Consider the following 18,103-nt stretch of genomic DNA (forward strand, 5'->3'; position numbering starts at 1 on the left):
ATGGAGACAAGGCATCCTGTACCTCATTATCACCTCTTTATCTCCTAGCAAGAACATAAGAAATTGCCATGCTGGGTCAGACCAAGGGTCCATCAAGCCCAGCATCCTGTTTCCAACAGAGGCCAAACCAGGCCACAAGAACCTAGCAATTATCCAAACACTAAGAAGATCCCATGCTACTGATGCAATTAATAGCAGTGGCTATTCCCTAAGTAAACTTGATTAATAGCCATTAATGGACTTCTCCTCCAAGAACTTAGTGTATGCAGATGGACTCAAAACAAGTGGGTATAGTGTGCTCGTGCTAGCAGTTGGAGACGGATCTGACGTCAGCACGGGTACATATACCCCCGCAGGAAGTGCAGCAATTCAGTAATCTTCCTTGCAAAAGCTTTATGGATATATGTGTAACCGATTGATTAAATGAACAGGATTACCCTGACCGATTGATAGTAGCTGGAGACCGCCAGTGTTCTCAACCGGAAGGCGTGGATGCCCTATATAAGAAAATATGGCTTACCGAGAGTCGGTGAATCCCCATGTATACCGGCAGCCGGGCGGGATGCTGAGTCCATCTGCATACACTAAGGAAAACGAGATTATCAGGTAAGTAATCTCTACATTTCCTAGCGTGTAGCAGATGGACTCAAAACAAGTGGGATGTACAAAAGCTACTCCCGGACTGGATGGGAGGCTGCCCGAGGTCCGTTGAGGATTGCCCTCGCAAATGCTGTGTCCTCCCTGGCCTGGACGTCCAGACGGTAGAATCTGGAGAATGTATAGAGGGAGGACCACGTCGCCGCTTTACATATCTCTGCAGGCGACAGCATCCTAGTTTCTGCCCAAGAGGACGCTTGCGCTCTGGTAGAGTGAGCCTTGACCCGTAGAAATGGTGGTTTTCCCACTTCTACGTAGGCTGCCTTGATAACTTCTTTGATCCAGCGGGCGATAGTTGCCCGTGAGGCCGCTTCCCCTTGCTTCTTCCCGCTGTGAAGGACGAATAGGTGGTCCGTCTTTCGTACTGCTTCTGACATTTTCAGGTATCTGGACAACAGCCTGCCGATATCGAGATGGCATAGTATTCGACCTTCTTCAGACTTCTTCAAACCTTCCGTGGTAGGCAAGGATATGGTTTGGTTGAGGTGGAAGTGTGAGACTACTTTGGGTAAGAAGGAAGGAACCGTGCGAAGATGGATAGCCTCTGGAGTGATTCTGAGAAACGGATCACGGCAGGACAGCGCTTGTAGCTCTGAGATGCGGCGTGCCGAGCATACGGCCAGCAGGAACGCCATCTTCAACGTTAACAAACGGAGGGACAGGCCTCGAAGGGGTCTGAAGGCGGGTCCCACTAGAAATTCCAAAACTAGGTTGAGGTTCCACAGGGGCACTGGCCACTTCAGTGGCGGGCGAATGTGTTTGACTCCTTTCAGGAAACGTAAAACGTCTGGGTGTGTGGCGATGCTGTTGCAGTCACTCCGGGGACCATAGCAGAATAGCGCTGCCACCTGAACCTTGATGGAATTGAGGGACAGACCCTTCTGAAGTCCATCTTGCAGGAAATCCAAAATGATAGGGATCTTAGCGGCATGTGGATTGGTGCCATGAGTTTCGCACCAGGCTTCAAATACTCTCCAGATCCTTATATATGTTAGTGATGTGGAGAACTTGCGTGCTCAGAGGAGTGTATCTATTACCGGCCCCGAGTATCCTCTTTTCTTCAGTCTAGCCCTCTCAATGGCCAGACCGTAAGAGAGAATTGAGCTGGATCCTCGTGGAGGATGGGACCTTGCCGCAGTAGGTCCCTGTGTGGAGGCAGGGGAAATGGATTCCCTGCCAGTAGTCTTCTCTTGTCTGCGTACCAGGGTCTTCTTGGCCAGTCCGGGGCCACTAGAAGAACTAGGCCTCTGTGCCGCTGAATCTTGTGTATAATGGCGCCCAGCAGGGGCCATGGAGGAAAGGCATATAGCAGGATCCCCTGAGGCCATGGCTGTACCAGGGCATCGATCCCCTGGGATAGAGGATCCCGCCTGCGGCTGAAATATCTGGGTACTTGAGCGTTGGACCTGTCCACTAGTAGGTCCATCCCCGGCATCCCCCACTGATCCACAATCATCTGGAAAGCTGTGTTCGACAGCTGCCATTCCCCCGGATTTAGGCTTTCTCTGCTGAGGAAGTCTGCCGTGGTGTTGTCCTTCCCGGCGATGTGGACGGCGCAGATGTCCTGTAGATTTGCTTCCGCCCAAGACATCAGGGGGGCTATTTCTAGGGATACCTGTCGGCTTCTGGTTCCGCCCTCTCGGTTGAACTATGCCACTGTGGTGGCGTTGTCAGACATCACTCTGAATGCTCTGTTTCGGAGTCTGTGGGCAAATCGCAGGCATGCTAGCCTGACTGCCCGTGCCTCTAGTCGGTTGATGTTCCACCCCGACACTTCTCTGTTCCACCGCCCTTGGGCGGTGAGTTCTTCGCAGTGTGCTCCCCATCCGTTCCAGCTGGCATCTGTAGTGAGCAGGGTCCAGGTTGGGGAGGACATTCTTGACCCCCGGCTCATGTGGCCGGGCTGCAGCCACCACAGTATCTGATTCCACACTCTGGCTGGTAGAGGTAGGTGTACGGTGTAGTTATGTGATTGTGGGCTCCACCGAGATAGGAGGGCGCGTTGTAATGGTCTCATATGAGCCTGCGCCCATGGTATCACCTCCAGAGTGGATGCCATAAGGCCGAGGACCTGTAGGTAATCCCAAGCTGTGGGCCGGGTGGCGCTCAGCAAGGCCTGCAGACGATTCCGGAGCTTTGCTCTCCTCTTGGCGGTCAGACTGACCTTGTCTTCCTGGGTGTCGAATCGGACTCCTAGGTATTCCAGTGACTGAGAAGGCTGTAGGGAACTCTTGTTCAAGTTTACTACCCATCCTAGGCTTTCCAGAAGAGCTATAACTCTGTTGGTTGCCTGGTGGCTCTCCTCCGGTGACTTCGCCCTGATCAGCCAATCGTCCAGGTAGGGATGGACGAGGATTCCTTCCTTCCTGAGGGACGCCGCCACTTCTACTATGACCTTGGTAAAGGTCCGCGGCACGGTGGCTAACCCAAAGGGTAAAGCTCGGAACTGGAAGTATTGGTTCAGGACTTTGAAGCGTAAATAGCGCTGGTGATCCCGATGGATTGGGATATGCAAGTAGGCTTCCGACAGATCTAGGGATGTGAGAAACTCCCCTGGCTGTACTGCATTTTTGACAGACCGCAGAGTTTCCATGCGAAAGCTGGGGACCCGTAGGAGTCGGTTGACTGACTTGAGGTCCAGGATGGGCCTGAAAGTGCCCTCCTTCTTGGGTACTATGAAATAAATGGAATAATGCCCAGAATTTATCTCCCCTGCAGGCACTGGGATTATGGTTTTTAGGGACAGGAGCCTCCGCAAGGTAACTTCTAGTGCCGCCCTCTTGAGGGGTGAACAAGGAGATTCCACAAACTTGTCCGGCGGGAGCCAAAGAAAGTCCAGGTAATACCCTTCTCGGATGATGGCGAGGACCCACTGGTCCGAAGTAATCTCGACCCACCTGCGGTAGAAGAGGGTTAGCCTGCCCCTTATGGCTGCTACCCCGGATGGGTCGGCTGATTGTCATTGCGGGGTACGGCCGGGACCAGAACCCGAGCCGGTTCTCCTCTTGTTGTGCTTAGTCCGAAAGGACTGGTTCCTGGCCTGAGAATGAGGTGCTTGGTAGCAAGCCCTGTAAGGGTTGAAGCGCTGAGAGTTTCTACCTCTGGGCCCTCCTTGACCTGTCTTCCGGTAGACGGGGTAATGGAGATGCGCCCCATTTATTAGCCAATTTCTCGAGGTCGCTGCCGAACAGGAGGGATCCCTTAAAGGGCATTCTCGTGAGGCGAGTCTTGGAGGAGGAGTCGGCCGACCAATTACGTAGCCAGAGGTGTCTTCTGGCTGCCACTGAGGATGATACTCCTTTGGCTGCCGTACGAACTAGGTCGGAGGCAGCGTCAGTGAGGAACGAGAGGGCTGATTCCATTTCTTCTCCCGGGGTGTTGTTCCTGGCTTGTGATAAGCAGGAGCGCGTCACCACGGTGCAGCAGATCGCAATTCGTAGGGACATGGCTGCCACCTCAAAGGCTTGTTTCAGAATGGCGTCCATGCGCCGGTCATGTGCATCCTTGAGGGCCGCCCCTCCCTCCACCGGAATGGTGGTACGCTTCACAATTGCGCTAACTATGGCGTCTACTATCGGGCACGCCAGCAGCTCCTTGGTTGCCGGGTCTAGGGGGTACATGCTAGACAAAGCCCGACCCCCTTTGAAGGAAGCGTCTGGCGCATTCCACTCCAGATCGATTAACTGCTGTGCTGCTTGTAGGAGGGGAAAATGGTGAGCCGTTGGACGCAGGCCCTCTAGCAGGGGGTTCATTCTGGGTTCCCATGGGGTGCCCTGGCCCGGTATAGCCAGCTCCGACAGGCATTGAGAGACCAGGTCTGGAAGATCCTCCTTAGGAAAGAAGCGTCTCATGGTTCGATATGGTTCTATCCCTGAGGGGAGTTCTCCCTCCTTGGGGGGCTCGCCATCTTCCTCAGAATAATCCGAGTCCCCATAAGTGGGGCTTCCGGGTGGCCATGCGTAGGTCTTGAGGGTCCCGGGGCAGGGTCATCCGGTATGTATGGGTCCGGTCGGGTATCAGACTGCATCTTGACGAAGGCATGAATCCCCTTGAATAATTCCACCCAGGAGAGGGAAGCAGGTACTAGCCGTAGGGGCACCAGGTCTGTAGGGTTCCTCGGCTGCTCACCGCAGCCTGCTAGGTTCGGGGTGTTCCCTGAGGAACTGGCAGTCAAACTGGGCTGAGACCGGCCCTGGCCTGGAACTCCCAGGGCCTCTTCACATTGGGCACATAGAGAGTCTGTTTCCTCGCTCTGTGTGGCTCTGAGGTGGCATGCTGATCAGAGGCCTAGAGCTCTTATGCCTGAGTCTGGAGGTGCCGGCTCTGCGGCCGCATGGGCTCTCTTACGCTCCATCACGTCTGAGCTCCTATCAATGAGCGCCTATAAGTGTGCGCTTATCAATGTGCGCCTACACGTATTAATGTGCGCCTATGAGCGTGCGCCTATGAACATGCGCCTATCAGCATGCATGTATCAGCGTGCGTGTATCAGCGTGCGCGTATCAATGTGCGCCTATCAGCATGCGTGTATCAGCGTGCGCAAATCAATGTGCACGTATGAACGTGCGCCTATCAGCGTGCGCGTATCAGCGTGTGCGTATCAATGTGCGCCTATGCTATCAATGTGCGCCTATCAACGTGCGCGTATCAACGTGCGCGTATCAATGTGCGCCTATGCTATCAACGTGTGCCTATCAGCGTGCGCGTATCACCAGCAATGGGCGCCCATATCGTTTCAGGCGCCTAACATACGCGCCCGTCGTCCCGCTTAGATCGAGGCGGCGAACCAGGGCTGGTGAGCAGGCAAAATGGCGACCTCCTTGGCGGGCTGCCACGTAGGCAGACCCTGCTAATCCTCACTCTTCGGAGACCCGTAAAGTAAAGATGTACACCTTACCTGATCTTCGGCGCTTCCCGGCTGCGACCCGGGCGGTCTCCGGCTGCGGGGGGAAGAGGGTGATTACCGTCACCGCCACGCTCGAGGAAGTGCACCCGCTGCCTCTAAGCCGCGCCCGAAAGTCGTCTCGCTCGGGGGCCAAGTCCTCACCGGGACCGAGGCTGCCTCTATGTCGCGCCCAAGCCCTTCACACTCGGGGGCTAGGTCCCTGCCGCGATCTGACCACCGGACCGAGGCACTCACCTCCGAGGGACCACGGAAATCACCTCGGGAAACTCAACTGGGGGAGGGACCCGAGGGTATCACTGCAGGAGTGCGGGGCTCGTCTTCAGGTAGGATTTCTTCTAAGAATTTAGTCGTTATAATTTGGAAAAACGCTCAGCGAGCGTAAGGTAGCTCCAAACTGCTTTGGAGATGGAAATTACTGAATTGCTGCACTTCCTGCGGGGGTATATGTACCCGTGCTGACGTCAGAACCGTCTCCAACTGCTAGCACGAGCAAACTATACCCACTTGTTTTGAGTCCATCTGCTACACGCTAGGAAATGTGCTACTTGCTAACTTCATGGAATGCCCCCTAGTCCTTCTATTATTCGAAAGTGTAAATAACCGAGTCACATCTACTCGTTCAAAACATCATGATCTTAAAGACCTCTATCATATCCCCCCTCAGCCGTCTCTTCTCCAAGCTAAACAGCCCTAACCTCTTCAGCCTTTCCTCATAGGGGAGCTGTTCCATCCCCTTTATCATTTTGGTTGCCCTTCTCTGTACCTTCTCCATTTCAACTATATCTTTTTTTAGATGCAGCGACCAGAATTGTACACAGTATTCAAGGTGTGGTCTCACCATGGAGCGATATAGAGGCATTATGACATTTTCCGTTTTATTAACCATTCCCTTCCTAATAATTCCTAACATTCTGTTTGCTTTTTTGACTGCTGCAGCACACTGAGCCGACGATTTTAAAATATTATCCACTATGATGCCTAGATCTTTTTCCTGGGTTGTAGCTCCTAATATGGAACCTAACATCGTGTAACTACAGCAAGGGTTATTTTTCCCTATATGCATCACCTTGCACTTGTCCACATTAAATTTCATCTGCCATTTGGATGCCCAATCTTCCAGTCTTGCAAGGTCCTCCTGTAATGTATCACAGTCTGCTTGTGATTTAACTACTCTGAATAGATGATAGTAATTCTGGTAAGTACATTTCTCTTGCTTCAAATTCAAATAAAAAACAGTTCAAACTCATATGAACTATCAACTAGTATATACATATTAAAATTTATTTCCCCAATGTAAGCTATTTTTTTTTTACTTTTATTCTGATTTAATCCCATTTTTATGTTTAGAAGTTAAATCCTGAAAATTTACTGAAAATTTTTCTTTAAATAAAAACTGAAAACACAGAGTACTACTTTTTCTGGATTTTAATTACTGCCTAATAATTCTCCTGAATCCTTGGAAACAGACATCTTCTAAGAATGTCACAAATTACCTCACACAGAATCATAACTGGTTCATTATGTATACTGTGATCTCATAGCGAGCAAGCCTGTCGATACCATTCCCTAAATACAAAAAAAGCATTCTCATGACAGGAACAGATGCTTGCAAGCAATATACAGACTGTGCCAGCCACAAATCCTGGCAAATCCACAAATATCTCAAGATCTCTAAAGACAGCAGGAACTACCTTCAAACATCATAACAACTTCCCAAAATTTGTTAAATTTAAGATTTCACTATTGTGACCCACATTCACTAAGGTACATGCATTTAGTGAACTGAAATGATTGGAAATAAAGGGGGCCCTTGGGTATCAGTGCACAAGCTAGTGTAGTTTACTGCACTTTAGTGAACAGGCCTCCATTGTCAATTCCACTATCGCTAAACCAATGCTGGCATATTAATGAATTAAGGATAGCGGCACTGATAGCCAAATACTAGACTTAGTTTTTGGGTACTTGCCAGGTTCTTATGGCCTGGATTGGCCACTGTTGGAAACAGGATGCTGGGCTTGATAGACCCTTGGACTGACCCAGTATGGCATTTTCTTATGTTCTTAATTGGGGGGGGGGGGAGCAAAAAAATCAAAATTTCATCCAATGTTACATAATTTGTGACACTTCTAAACATTTCCACTTCAAGTCTTTCAAGAGAGATGGTTAAAAAAAATCAAACATTACTAAGAAAATGTAGTCAGTATTAGGGTGGTTATCACCATTTGTATGGATTTCTGAATCTGTACACTGCAGAATGGGTACAGTTTTTGATCACCTCAGTCAGTGAAATTACCTTATTAAACAATAGTCTAGTTTAAGCTAAATGTAATTTGTTTTTCCTAGTTTCTTTTGTTTAATCAAATTACACCAAAACAAACAAAAGTTTGTCATTGTCCCTTCATGATAAGCATAGTGACAGGCTCTGGTAATCTGCAGCATGTAAGGAGGAAAGCTAGCACCCTTAGGATTCCCTTTGACACCAACATTTCCATTTTGCTCTCAAAGAACAATGGCAGCCTGCTCTGATAAGACTATGAGACTAGTAAGAACAGATGGAATACATGGTGTGAGAGGAGTTAGCATGTGAAGGCACAGATATTCTATCGCATACATGGCATGTCCAAGCAGGCATTGTACTCATGAAAACAAAAGCACATAACCGAAGTGGAATAAGGAGAAAAGGAAAAATGAAGCATACTACTGCAAACATGTCACTGCATAATTTCAGACATTCTCTCCCAGGCAAGCTGATATTAGGGGACTCTCCCTCAACATGGCAGGTGAAGACAAAGGATTATTCCAGCAATTCTCATCAGGAGCCCAGATCCCTTAGAATAAGGAAAAAGATAACACCATAAAATATGCTAGGGGGAAACCTTGGAAAACCTGAAGGTTTCCACAAGGCATAAAACTACCCAGACAGGGAAAAAAACGGTTACCACTAAATTTCTTGAAATTTGAAGGGATAACAATGATTTAAAACGCAGATACTGTTCTTATGCATTTACTGACAAGACCAGATGGGTTAGTGTTAGCTATATCACAGGACATCACATAACACAAATCCAATTCTATGTAAGAATTCTAAACATGGCTGTTACATATATTTGTGTGCAAAAAGACTTACAAAGTGTATTCTCCACATGAAACATCAATATCTTTTGATATTCAACTTAATTCCTCAGCAACAATGTACAATTTACTTTGGCAATAAAGCAGAGTTTCTTACCTGTAACATGTGTTCTCCGAGAACAGCAGGATGTCAGTCCTCACACATGGGTGACATAATCGGATGAAGCCTGGCTCAGAAAACCTATGTCAAAGTTTCTAGAACTTTGACTGAGCCTCTCTGAGCAAGCTCAGCATGCATTATACCATGCAGCCAGGCAGGGTCCCTTCAATCTTATAACATAGGATTCAAAGAAAATAATAATAATAATACCCACGAAGTGGAAGATCAGCTCCATGGGGAGGCGGGTGGGTTTCATGAGGACTGACATCCTGCTGTCCTCGGAGAACACCTGTTACAGGTAAGCAACTCTGCCCTTCTACACCATGGTGATATGCACCAATCACACACAGGTGAATCCTAATGGAGTTAGACCAGTCTCTGAAAGGTGCACAAGATAGTCAAGTAGTTTTTGTGTGGGGCTGGAGAAGGGATCTAGGACCTTTTGCTCGCATCACACTGAAAACCTCCTCCATTTCAGTCCATAGGACTTTCTAGTGGAAAGCTTTCTGGAAACTACCAGGACTCAGGACATACCTTCTGAGAGTTGAGCGGTTGTAGGTTCAGTCTCTAAACATCCAAGCTATGAGCAACAGGGCCTGGAGACTGGGATTCTGCAACCTGCCTCAATCTTGGGTGATGAGATCTGAGAAAGTCCCCAGCCTGATCGGTTTCCTGATGGACATCACCTAGAGGAGTGGAAACCAGGCCTGTCTCGGCCAATGAGGGTCATTGTCATGTCAAAGCTTCAAAGTAGTCTTCGGCATCACTGAAGTTAGTCGATACATGTACAGGAGACCTTCGCCCCAATGGCGAGTGAAGGTGTCCGAGGCTGTTTTGTCACGTGACCTGTAAAGGGTACAGAACTGAGGAACCTTACTGTTCCAAAGCACAGTGAACAGATCCACCTCTGGGCTTCTGAGTTTCCCCACAGGAATTCACTACCCCTTGGTCCAGAGACCATTCGTTGGGTCAGAAGGAATGATTCAGCCTATCCACTACTGCATTCTCTGTTCCAGCCAGATACATTACCCTGAGTGTATAGCAGTGCATGACAGATGTAAATGGCATCTCAGAGACATGGTGGAAAGAAGATAGCCAATGGGGTAGTGCTATACCGGAGAACAAATTATATCGCAATGACAGAGAGGAGCATCTTGGTGGCACTTTATGTCCAGGATGGCACAGAGTCCAACAGTATAAAGATCCTACATGAGACTAAATGCACAATCGAATCTTTATGGGTAGACATCCTTTGTGTGTTGGGGAAGAGAACAGTGATAGGAGTATAGTATTGTCCACCTAGCCAAAATAGTGAGACAGACAGTGAAATGCTCAGAGAAATTAGGGAAGCTAACCATAGAAACATAAAAGCATAGAAGTGACGGCAGAAGAAGACCAAACGGCCCATCCAGTCTGCCCAGCAAGCTTTCACACCTAATTGTTTTCATACTTATCTGTTACTCTGACTGCTGAAGTCAGGGCCCTTATTGGTAACTTTTTTGTTCCAATTCCCTTCCACCCCCACCACTGATGTAGAGAGTAGTGCTGGAGCTGCATTTAAGTGAAGTATCTAGCTAATTGGTTTGGGATAGTAACCCCCGTAATAAGCAAGCTACTCCCACGCTTGTTTACCCTGCCTGTGCAATTCAGTCCTTGTTGGCTGTCTGAATATAAATCCTCTTTACTTCACTCCCCCTGCCATTGAAGCAGTGAACTGCACTGGATATGCATTCCAAGTGAAGTATCAGGCTTAATTGATTCGGGGTAGTAACCGCCATAATAAGCAAGCTACACCCATGATTATTTGTTTACTCAGACTATGTAATTCTTTCCTTGTTGGTTGTTGTCTGAATATAAATTATCTTTTCTTCATTCTCCATTCTCCCTGCCGTTGAAGCAGAGAGCTATGCTGGATATGCATTGAAAGTGAAGTATCAGGCTTATTTGGTTTGGGGTAGTAACCGCCGTAACAAGCTACTCCCCTGCTTTTTTGAGGATGCAAATCCTTTTTTCCACATTTCCTCTTGCCGTTGAAACATAGCGCAAAGTTGGAGTCGCATTAACTGTGTGTATGTTTATTGAATAAGGATATTAATCTCCAGGTAGTAGCTGTCATTCCCGCAAGCAAGCCACCCCCGAGCCTCTTCTCTTCATTCGCATCCTCTAGACTTTATGGATCCACAGTGTTTATCCCACGCCCCTTTGAAATCCTTCACAGTTTTGGTCTTCACCACTTCCTCCGGAAGGGCGTTCCAGGCATCCACCACCCTCTCCGTGAAGAAATACTTCCTGACATTGGTTCTGAGTCTTCCTCCCTGGAGTTTTAAATCGTGACCCCTGGTTCTGCTGATTTTTTTGCAACGGAAAAGGTTTTCGTTGTCTTTGGATCATTAAAACCTTTCAAGTATCTGAAAGTTTGAATCATATCACCTTTCCTCCAGGGTGTACATATTTAGATTCTTCAATCTCTCCTCATAAGTCATTCGATGAAGACCCTCCACCTTTTTGGACCGCCTCCATCCTGTCTTTGTCCCTTCGGAGATACGGTCTCCAGAACTGAACACAGTACTCCAGGTGAGGCCTCACCAAGGACCTGTATAAGACACTTCCCTTTTCTTTCTCGATATTCCTCTCTCTATGCAGCCCAGCATTCTTCTGGCTTTAGCTATCGCCTTGTCACATTGTTTCACCGACTTCAGATCATTAGATACTATCACCCCAAGGTCTCTTTCCTGCTCCGTACATATCAGCCCTTCTCCCCCCATCGAATACAGTTCTTTCGGATTTCCACACCCTATATGCATGACTCTGCACTTCTTGGCATTGAATCTCAGCTGCCATATCTTCGACCACTCTTCCAGCTTCCTTAAATCCAGTCTCATTCTCTCTACTCCTTCCACGTGTCCACTCTGTTGCAGATCTTAGTGTCATCCACAAAAAGACAAAACTTACTTTCTATCCCATCCACAATGTCGCTCACAAAGATATTGAACAGGACCAGTTCCAACACCAATCCCTGCGGCACTCAGCTTAACACCGCTCTCTCTTCAGAGTAAGTTCCATTTACCATCACACATTGTCTTCTGTCCAACTGGTAGTGCAGTAATAATGGGAGATGTCAATTACCCCAATATTGACTGGGTAAGTGAAACATCAGGGCATGCTAGAGAGATCAAGTTCCTGGATGGAATAAAAGACAGTTTTATGGAGCAGTTGGTACAGGAGCCAACAAGAGAGGGAGCAATTTTAGATCTAATTCTTAGTGGAATGCAGGATTCTGGTGAGAAGTAACAGTAGTGGGCTGCTTGGCAAACATGATCATAATATGATCAAATTTGAATTAATGACTGGAAGGGGGACAGTAAGTAAATCTACAGCTCTAGTACTAAACTTTCTAACGGGAAGCTTTGATAAAATGAGAAAAATAGTTAGAAAAAAACTGAAAGATGCAGCTACAAAGGTAAAAAGTGTGCAACAGCTGTGGACTGTAAAAAAAAAAAAAATACCATCCTAGAAGCACAGACCAGATCTATTCCACACATTAAGAAAGATGGAAGGAAGGCAAAAGGATTACTGGCATGGTTAAAAGGTGAGGTGAAAGGGGCTATTTTAGCTAAAAGATCTTCATTCAAAAATTGGAAGAAGGATCCAGAAGAAAATAGGATAAAGCATAAGCATTGGCAAGTTAAATGTAAGACAGGCTAAGAAAGAATTTGAAAAGAAGTTGGCCATAGAGGCAAAAACTCACAATAAAAACTTTTTTAAATATATCAGAAGCAAAAAGCCTGCAAAGGAGTTGGTTGGACCGTTGGATGATCAAGGGGTTAAAGGGACACTTAGAGAAGCTAAGGCCATTGCAGAAAAATTAAACAATTTCTTTGCTTCGGTGTTTACTGAAGAGGATGTTGGAGAGATACCCATTCTGGAGAAGGTTTTCATGGGTAATGATTCAGATCAACTGAACCAAATCATGGTGAACCTGGAAAATGTGGTAGGCCTGAATTACAAACTGAAGAGTAGTAAATCATCTGGATTGGATGGTATACACCCCAGAGTTCTGAAAGAACTTAAAAAAATAAAATTTCAAACCTATTAGTCCAATGTATTTGAAGAATGGAAGATGGCCAATGTAACCCTATATTTAAAAAGGGATCCAAGAATGATCCGGGAAACTATAGACTTGTGTGCCAGATTTCAATGCCGGGAAAAATCATGGAAACTATTATAAAGAATAAAATCACAAAACATTTAGATAGACATGGTTTGATGGGACACAGCCAACATGGATTTACCCAAGAGAAGTCTTGCCTGACAAATCTCCTACATTTTTTTGAAGGGGTGAATAAACATGTGGACAAAGGTGAACCAGTAGATGTGGTGAATTTGAATTTTCAAAAGGCATTCAACAAAGTCCGCATGAGAGGCTTCTAAGAAAACTAAAAATTCATGGGATAGGAGGTGATGTCCTTTTGTGGATTGCAAGTTGGTTAAAAGACAGGAAACAGACAGTAGGTCAGTTTTCACACTGGAAAAAGGTAAACAGTGCAGTGCCTTAGGGATCTGTACTTGGACCATTGCTTTGTAATATATTTACAAATGATCTGGAAAGAGGTACGAGTGAGGTGATCAAATTTGCGGATGCAAATTATGCAGAGTAGTTAAATGTCAAGTGGATTGTGATGAATTGCAGAAGGACCTTGTGAAACTGGAAGATTGGGCTTCCAAATGGCAGATGAAATTTAACGTGGGCAAATGCAAAGTGATGCATATAGGGAAAAATAACCCTTGCTTTAGTTACACAATGTTAGGTTCTATCTTAGAAATTACCAAGCATGGAAGTGGAGGAGAGCAACAACTTTAATTACGTGCTGAGGAATCCCCGGGGGTGAGGACTTGATCCCGGCCCAAACGGGGGTCTTTGATTTTGATCCCGGAAGTGACATCAGCGAGGCACAGCCGGAGTGGAGCCCATAAAATCAGCCATATAGCAGCGCGTCGAGCTGCCGGCACGCGGCTTAGATTAAGAACTAAAAAAGGATTGGAACATAAAGAAATGCCTCCACCTCTTGGTAAGTGAGAAATTAAAATAATACAGTTAATATTATTAATATTTAAAAAAGGCTCCAGGGGCGATCCGGGTAACTATAGACCAGTGAACCTGACTTCAGTGCTGGGAAAAATAGTGGAAACTCTCTTCTATGAAAAAGGAGCTGACTGAGGTTAAAGCTCAATTAGCTTTAATTACAAGAAATACACCCACATTGCATTACTCAGGAAATAATTCCCCAATACCAAAGAATAACCAGGAGTCAAGAAAAAGAACTACAGTAGGCTCAGGTAGGATTACACATGTGTCCCATAGTCACCCATTCGTGACAGATTTGCAGCCAACAAGTATACCCCCCCACTCAAGCAGGTCATTAAGTAAATCATTAAAAACCAGGATTACAGTGGGCTCTGGTAGAATTGGACCAGTTACTAGGAGACACACACAGTATCAAATGCAACAAGAACAAAAAGCCTTCCCTATATTAATAACTGAAGTCCTAGAGAAAAACACTGAAGTGTTACCAGAAAAGAGAGAAAACCAATGCATGCAGAATTTCCTTGGAGTTAGTTGGCACAAAAAATCGGTTCAAACTAAAAATTGGGGCATAAAGACTGTTTTTTAAAACAATTGACCAAAAGCAAAGGCAACAGTCCAGAAGTGACGTAATCTAACTGAATTGGGTGTGTTCCAGACCTTGGGCAAGGTATTCGTAGAGGAGGGGAGCCATTGTGTTCCTGAGCACAAGTTGGAGGGTTTTTCTCCTGGTGGACGTGTATATTACATTGTGTACTCTGCATTGTGGCTAAGTATATTTTTTTGATTATTGCAAGGTTTTTGATTATTGCAAGGTTCTGTGATTATTCCTGTGGGTTTTAATTTTCTTAGTCTGTTTCATTTCTTTATAGTTATTACTATTACTGTAGAAAGTAATTACTATTACTGTAGAAAGGTTCTGTGATTATTCCTGTCTGTTTTTAATTTTCTTTATAGTCTGTGTTTCATTTCTTTATAGTACGTTATTAATCTAGTAAGTTGATTTGCTGTTTGAATAAAGCTAGAAGGAAAAAAAAAAAACAAACCAAAAAAAGAAACCTCCAAGTAGACAGCTCTCCAGCTTTTAAAACACCTTTTAAACTCTCCCTTGGAGTTAGTTGGCACAAAAAATCGGTTCAAACTAAAAATTGGGGCATAAAGACTGTTTTTTAAAACAATTGACCAAAAGCAAAGGCAACAGTCCAGAAGTGCCCTACTTTACCCAGCTTGTCCCAGGCTAAACTGTTTGACTCCCTCCCTCCCTACCCCTCTACCCACCCACCCCTGGGGCTTGTTTTCTAATAAAGACTGCCTAACTTCCCATTGGCAGCGAGATAAATTAGTACATTGGTAACAGTCAAGGAAATACAAATCACAAACTACCAAGATGAGGACTATCCAATGTAACTGCTGTAGAGCCTTTATTCTGAGGGAAAGCATCTGGAAACTTAGAGCTTGCCCAATTTGTGCACAACTCTCTTCCTTGAAAATGGAGCTGACTGAGATAAAAGCTCAATTAGCTTCAATTAAAAGTATTACACCCACATTGCATTACACAGATAATAATTCCCCAATATCACGGAAAAACCAGGAGTCAAGAAAAGGAGATCCATTACGCTCAGGTAGGACCCAAAGTCATCCATTCTTGACAGATGAGCAGCCAACAGGTACACCCTCCCACTCAAACAGGTCATTAAGAAATTCTTTACAATCCAGGATTACAGTGGGCTCTGGTAGAATTAGACCTGTGATAAGGAGACACACAATGTACCAAATGCAAAAAGAACAAGCCCTCTCTATATTAAAAACTGAGGAAGTTCTTGAGAAAAACATTGCAGTATTACCAGAAAAGAGAGAAAAAACACAATGCATGCAGTATTTCAAGATCCATAACCAAAAGAAAAATCTAATTGAGATGGATAACTCTGTCAACAGTGGCACAACTACAAACAGAAAGAGTAAAGTGAATAACAAATCTCAACTAATATCTCATAAGGAGTCCAGGAAAAGCAATAACCTTAAAGAGAGTACCTGGAAGGCTATGACCACAAATGCTCATAGTTTGGGAAATAAAATCCCAGATCTGCAGGCCCTAATGGCTGAGGCAGAATTGGACATTGTTGCTATCACAGAAACATGGTTCACAGAATCTCATGAATGGGATACAACAATACCAGGCTACAACTTGTTAAGGAAGGACAGAGAGGATAGAAAAGGGGGAGGTGTGGCTCTTTATGTCAGAAACAACATCCAAGCATCTGAGCTACAAGGAAGTTGGGGTAAAGAAGAAGCTCTATGGGTCGACCTAAAAAAAGATTACGGAGTGTCCATTTATATTGGAGTGGTTTACAGGCCTCCAAACCAAAAGGAAGAGCTGGACAGAGATCTGATTGAAGACATCCATAAGATAGGTAAGAAGGGAGAAGTGGTGATCGTGGGTGACTTTAATATGCCAGATGTAGACTGGAAAATACCCTCTGCAGAAACTAAAAATAGTAGAGCAATAATGGATGCCATGCAAGTATCTTTGTTCAAACAAATGGTGTTGGAACCCACGAGAGAAGGTGCTATACTCGACTTATTGCTCAATAATGCAGATAATGTCTCAGATGTCCAGGTGGGCGCCCACCTCAGCAGCAGTGATCATCGAACGGTATGGTTTAATATCACTAATAGAATAGGGAAAAGAACCACAAAGACCCGAGTTTTACAGTTCAAAAACACAGACTTTGAGGAAATGGGAAAGTACCTGGAGGAAGAACTTAAAGGATGGGAGAACGAGAGAGATGTGGATCAGCAGTGGACCAATCTAAAAGGAGCAATCACCAAGGCAACTGCTCTATATGTTAGAAACATAAAGAAAAGCAAAAGAAAATTGAAACCTATCTGGTTCTCAAAGGAGGTGGCTGACAAAATTAAAGCTAAAAGAACAGCATTCAAGAAATATAAAGGATCCCAAAGGGAGGAGCACAAAGAAGAATATTTGTATCAACTGAGGGAGACGAAGAAAACAATCAAGTTGGCAAAAAATCAAGCAGAAGAGAGGATTGCCAAGGAGATAAAAAATGGTGACAAAACATTTTTCAGATATATCAGCGAAAAGAGAAAGGTCCAAAGTGGTATAGTGAAATTGAAAGGTGGTAATGATCAATGTGTGGAGACAGACGAAGAAATGGCAGAAATATTAAACGAATACTTCAGCTCTGTGTTCACTAAAGAAGACCCTGGAGAAGGACCATCTCTACACAACAAGAAACTGGAGGGAAGTGGAATAGATGAAAATCCTTTTACAGTAGAAAATGTGTGGGAAGAGCTAAAGAACCTGAAAGTGGACAAAGCCATGGGGCCTGATGGGATTCATCCAAGGATATTGAGGGAGCTCAGAGATGTTCTGGCGGGTCCGCTGTGTGACCTGTTCAATAGATCCCTAGAAATGGGAGTGGTGCCGAGAGACTGGAGAAGAGCGGTGGTGGTCCCGCTTCACAAGAGTGGGAACAGGGAGGAGGCTGGCAACTACAGGCCGGTTAGCCTCACTTCGGTGGTGGGAAAAGTAATGGAGTCTCTGCTGAAAGAGAGAATAGTGAACTATCTACAGTCCGGAGAATTGATGGACCAGAGGCAACATGGATTCACCAGGGGAAGATCCTGTCAGACAAATCTGATTGACTTTTTTGACTGGGTAACCAAGGAATTGGACCAAGGAAGAGCGCTCAATGTCATATACTTGGATTTCAGCAAAGCTTTTGATACGGTTCCGCACAGGAGACTGGTGAATAAAACGAGAAGCTTGGGAGTGAGTGACAAGGTGGTGACCTGGATTGCAAACTGGTTGACGGACAGAAGACAATGTGTGATGGTAAACGGAACCTTCTCTGAAGAGAGAGCGGTTTTAAGTGGTGTACCGCAAGGATCGGTGTTGGGACCGGTCCTGTTCAATATCTTTGTGAGCGACATTGCGGACGGGATAGAAGGTAAGGTTTGTCTTTTTGCGGATGACACTAAGATCTGCAACAGAGTGGACACGCCGGAAGGAGTGGAGAGTATGAGACGGGATCTAAGGAAACTGGAAGAGTGGTCGAAGATATGGCAGCTGAGATTCAATGCCAAAAAGTGCAAAGTCATGCATATGGGGAGCGGAAATCCGAATGAACTGTATTCGATGGGGGGGGAAAGGCTGACGTGCACGGAGCAGGAGAGGGACCTTGGGGTGATAGTGTCTAATGAT

General features: G+C 45.7%; 1 protein-coding gene across 6 annotated transcripts in view; it reads right to left on the reverse strand.

The window, feature by feature from the left end:
• PPP6R3 (protein phosphatase 6 regulatory subunit 3) overlaps window positions 1-18,103 on the reverse strand; it is a 1,439,644-nt gene that overhangs the window by 1,357,127 nt on the left and 64,414 nt on the right. The window contains exon 2 of one of the 6 annotated variants that reach the window (XM_029582700.1): window positions 9,330-9,641. The exons of the other annotated variants lie outside the window; for them this stretch is intronic. The gene's annotated coding sequence lies outside the window, so the exon portion shown is untranslated. The remainder of the gene's footprint in view (window positions 1-9,329; window positions 9,642-18,103) is intronic. 6 annotated transcript variants of the gene reach the window in all.

The sequence above is a fragment of the Rhinatrema bivittatum genome, chromosome 17 (assembly GCF_901001135.1).
Source record: "Rhinatrema bivittatum chromosome 17, aRhiBiv1.1, whole genome shotgun sequence".
Taxonomy (NCBI): domain Eukaryota; kingdom Metazoa; phylum Chordata; class Amphibia; order Gymnophiona; family Rhinatrematidae; genus Rhinatrema; species Rhinatrema bivittatum.